Below are 5,112 nucleotides of genomic sequence, written 5' to 3' on the forward strand. Positions count from 1 at the left end.
GAGAGAGAGAGAGAGAGAGAGAGAGAGAGGGAGAAGTAGAGACAGAGAAAGACAAAGACAAACTTGAATTCCATACATGCCTATATTCATCTGACAGCATACCTACCCCCCTCTCCCCTCCATCTCCACATAGCCTGACACCACACAGCTTCCACCCCAACAACGGTAGCCCCTCCCTTCGTCCCTCCTCCCCTTCTCTCACCTCCCACCTTCTCTTATCCTTTTAACACCCCCCCCCCCGTCCATCTTCCTCAAAACCAGGTCTCCCCTCCCACCCATCCCCCAACTTTATATAAACAGTCACACTTCTTTTTAAGCCTCCACCCCGCCTATCCCTTCCCCTGGCCAGCTAGCGATAACTACGCATTCTTGTCTGGCGCGACTCGCCCTATACTACCATTGTGGGTGCAGTCTCTATAAAGGAATTCGGACCTTTATGTCGTGGTGTTAGGTAGGTGTAAGTGTTGGTGGAAAAAAAGTTTGTCCGCAACTCGACAGCTGGGCTGAATATTATGATCAGGTCTGATTATTGGAAGCCTAAAGTACCCAGACGTACTTATATATATATATAACGCTTCCCGTGTATGTCCTGGAATAGCTCTTTTCACATGCTGTGGGGTAATTTTTCTGTGCATTTATTTGATGTGTTTACACTATTGAAAGGTAATGAGAACATATGTTTTGGTCCAAGTTTGCGAACTTTAACTAAAAGTAAAAGGTTTTTTTTTGGTCCTTTTCTTATCCCCCTCCCCCCTCGTCTATTAGCCTGTGCATGGTAAAGAACGTCCCATTCACGAGGTCTTAAAAAAAATATATGAATGTGATTTCGTGCTGGTGTGAAATGAGGCATTTGTCGAAAAGTCACGATAACACCTGCCGTTATTTCCAATATAATTTTCAGCTACGTTTTGAAAACAGAAAGTGTCGCTGCCAGAGATTTCATTGCGAAAGAAATGCAAAACGTTATTCTATGAGCATTAAAAAAAATAATTTCAGGTTTAACTATTTGATTTATTCGTGGTTTGTGAAAACTTAAATGAGAAAAAGACATGTTTCTTCGTCGCCAGAGGAATATATTATACCAGGGATCTTGAAGATTACCACAGTACTGAAGCTTTTGGGTTTTGAGACTTGACTGCGTTTCATTTCTGTTTGTGTAAGGATGAAGAAAAGTTAAACATTCTCCCAATAGACTTTTATTAACTTATTAATACTACATTATTAACTTATTAATACTACATCTACGCGTTTATGCTTGTAATATTGAATTCAAATTTCAGTTACTAAGTAGGTGTTTTGGGTGGTCATTGACCATTTCTAACTTTTTCGTTCTTATAAAGGCCTATTCTTGTCTTTGTTTAGTTTTCTTTATTATTCCGGAGAGAATGGCTGCTTCGAATTTTCTTGACTAGATATCTAGCTCATGTGGAAATCCTTATTGCATTACATTATGATACTTCACCCAAGAAAAAGTTTTTCTCACCGTACCGAATCTAAAAACTTCTTTTGAAAATAAGAGGATTTGAACTCACTCTCACGTGAGCAATGTTGAGCCTCGGATAGGCTAAGTATAATCATTTACTCTTTTAATCCCGAGCTTCGCACCGAAGTTTATAATTTCATGTTCTTGTGTAATTGAATTGTACGCAAGGTTTTTAATCTTAGATCTAGATCTAATCTATGTCTTGTAAATCCACAGACCGCTGAAACAACAGCTTGGAGTAAAAAAACTCAAAGTTTTCCTAAGATCTGTTTTTCCTGGAGTATAATTATGTACTGACACCCTCGCCCCCCCAAAACGGAAAGGGATTGAACTGGACTTATATTTTCCCTTTTTAAGGTGAGTTGCTGTCTTTTCATCAGTACTTCTTTTCAACGATAATATTCAGTTTAAAAATATGCCCCCCCCCCTCAGTGCCTTATTTCAAACCAGTTCTTTCTTTCGTCTGTTTTCCTCCCTTGTCGTGTAATTGTTAGGACGGTTCTTATAAAACCCATTGTAAGTACTGGGGACATAGCAGTGTCAAAAGTGGCGTCCGTGGTGTAGCAGTTAGGTGCTTCACTGCCGCACGCAGGAGACCCGAGTTCGATTCCCGAGTGGGAAGACAATTTCATCGAGTATCGCGGTCTTTTTTTTTGGGGGGGGGGGTTTAGTAAGAGTTTTACGGCGCTCGCAACTGCATAAGGTCATATGAGCGCGCTATCTCGGTCTTTCTGCTGGAATGTTGTGTCCATGTCAGCCTGGGTTGACCCTGACAGGGGAGGTCGAATGCGAGTCTCCTGTGTGTGACGTCAAAGCGCCTAACCGTTACGTCACAGACGCGTTATAATCTTTGTAAGAGCTAAGAGGTTTCATTGTTCTTAAACAATCTAATTCATTTCTGACCAAAAAAATCCGAATACGTTAATCTTTTTTGCAAAGGGGCCGAAATCATGCGCAGCAACCACAATTTTTTTTTCTTTCAGAGAGCTTTCATTCGCTCGTCTCACATTGCAGTTTTCTCGTCACGTTTTGGAAAGACTTCCGTAACGAAGGACCACCCCAACAAATACAATAAAGAAGAGACCTAGATCTATCCCTAACCCTACCCCTACCCTTTCCCTTACACCTACCCTACTGCTACCCCAAACCCTAAACCTAACCCAACCCCTACCCCTTTCCCTTCCCCACACCTTAACCCTACCCCAAACCCTGACCCTCTATTCTACTCTGTTTCATCGTGGTCACTCGTTACGGAATTCCCCCCGGTTTTCTCAGCGTTTCATTGGATGTGGAATGGAGCAAACCATTATAGTAGGGGTTCTTTTGGGGTTTCGCTCTTCTCTCTGGTATGACTTTGGTACCCCGACGTTACATGAGTTCGTCGCTTTTGAGACAGGGCTTCTGGATAAGGCATACTTTGAGTCTAGATAGAGGAGGGCAAAAACAAGGCAAGGAAGATGCATCACTGTAATTGTCAAACACATGCATAACAACTTATAGGAAGAGTTTGTGACATCAAAAAGTGTCTTTTTAAAATAAAAAGTTGATCGTTAAATTCTTAATCTGTAATAATATGCTGTTAAAACAAAACTGATTCATAGTGACATAAATGTGTTAAAGAGCATCATGTTTTTGGGACAACGTATATTTAGCAGTTTGTTTCCACATGCGATGCAATTAAACTATTGGATAACATGGTTGAATGTGGGGGAAGGGGGGGGGGCGGACAATGTTGAGGGGGAGGGTGTCACCAACTGTTTGAAGTTTTGCGATTCGTGCTGGCGTGCAGTGCGTCTTTCTGTATCAAACAAGACACATTTAGACCAACGTCTTCACAATACATACTATGTGCTCTAATTGCCCTACAAACTATTTTGACACTTCCACGACTTTCTTGAGTCAGTGACACTTGCAAATGAAAGAGAAAAAAAGAAAAGAAGAAGAGAGAAAGAATTTTAAAAACTAACAAAGAAACACAGAAAGAATAGATGGATAGCCAAAGTATTATATTCAGATATAAGACATAGGACAAATTCGAAGGAAATGAGAAAGTTGTAGTACTCAGTCTGTCTCTCAGGTACGATTTGTCGACAACTGATAAACAAACTAGATCTACTTTTACAACTGTTTGTCTGTTTTTAACGACAATAGCGTTGATGAAACCCTGTCTCTTTGAACCGGAACCAATCACTTCATTAAATTAAAACTCTTTAACCATGCAATTTAAAATCACGTTTCCGCGTAATTCCCACGTGTCTGTTGAAATGCGACCCGACACATTACCTTTTTGAAACTGCTTGTTTCGTGCCAAACTGATCAATAACGGATTACCCAGACGTAGAATTCATTTATCTTAGACTTCTGGGTCTAACTGAAGGCTCGTTAGCTCGTACTTTTTTATATTCTGCCTGTACCATAATACAATAATAACTTCGCATCGGACAGTGCTACCGTCCAGCCAATGTTACGAACCTCGACTACCGGACGCTGCCACAGTCCAGACATGGTTAAAGTGTGTCGATGGCTAGCGGGAGTTCGTCTATTTCATGCATTATCAAATAATCCCTTTAGCCAACTTGAATATTTGTGTCTTTCAAAGCGTAACGCTAGACACTTGGCTGCCTCAGAATTATAAAGTTCTATATCTGACATTTTTGGCCGTTTTGAGTTACTAAGACCATGAGGTCAGAAACCAAATTTTGCTCTCTCAAAATCGTAAGCATATTTGGAGTCGTTATCAAGACATTCCTAGAGCTGCATTCGAAAAAACTGGACATAATATTTTAAAACTCAGAACATTTGACATCAAATTTCTCAAAACGGTGTGCTTCTAGGGAAGCTGAGAATGTTTCTGAGTGTTCTATGGTCTGCTGGGGTAATAATAACAATAATATAATGTAAAGCGCATAGAGCTTGCTGTAGAGCGGGGTTATGCACTGTACAAAAGCTATTTATTATTTATTATAATTAATTCTGAGGTAGTAACAACTTGTCTAAAGATCTTCCCACGTTTCCCCCCTCTCCCCACGCGATGGTTTTCCTCTCCTTACAGCAGCCACTACCACCACCCGCATCTGCCTCGCACCCCGATTACACTTGTACAGACAGAAAGTATTACACATTTATGTCATCTAAAGTCTTTCCACTCTGGAAGTGACCGCTTATCCTGAGATTTCCCCACAAAGTGATATTTACTCCCATGTGGTAAGGTAGCCGTTAAAGTGTTGCCAACCACACCAACTGACGCCACACCTTCACTACCTATATGATACACTTTTCCTTACGTTTGGGTCTGTTTATTCTGTTACCTCGCGTAGCGCGGCGTTGCAATTAAGTTCACCTAAGAGTAATTTTAACGTGCTTACCACTGAGTGTTTCAATGAAAAGGGACCATTTAGTGCAAATTGTACTTATTATGGGAGGAAATAATTGACCAAGAGAGAGCTGGCATTTTCCTGTTTCCACGTAACGGGAAGTGGTTATCATTCTTGACCACCTTAGGGCGACGGGTGGTCAGTTTGACTCGTCCGTTAGAAAATTGGAGAGAGAGAGAGAGAAAGAGAGAGAGAGAGAGAGAGAGAGAGTTGTGTGTGTGTATGTGTGTGTATGTGTGTTTGTGTGTGTGTGTG

At 41.0% G+C, this 5,112-nt stretch overlaps 1 long non-coding RNA gene across 1 annotated transcript in view; it reads left to right on the plus strand.

Moving 5' to 3' along the window:
• The first annotated feature begins 1,678 nt into the window (after positions 1–1,678).
• LOC106011456 overlaps positions 1,679–5,112 on the plus strand; it is a 19,098-nt gene continuing 15,664 nt past the window's right edge. Inside the window, exon 1 of the long non-coding RNA XR_001184748.1 lies at positions 1,679–1,840. This is a non-coding gene — a long non-coding RNA (uncharacterized LOC106011456). The remainder of the gene's footprint in view (positions 1,841–5,112) is intronic.

This window comes from Aplysia californica, unplaced genomic scaffold, assembly GCF_000002075.1.
Source record: "Aplysia californica isolate F4 #8 unplaced genomic scaffold, AplCal3.0 scaffold00120, whole genome shotgun sequence".
In the NCBI taxonomy this organism is placed as follows: domain Eukaryota; kingdom Metazoa; phylum Mollusca; class Gastropoda; order Aplysiida; family Aplysiidae; genus Aplysia; species Aplysia californica.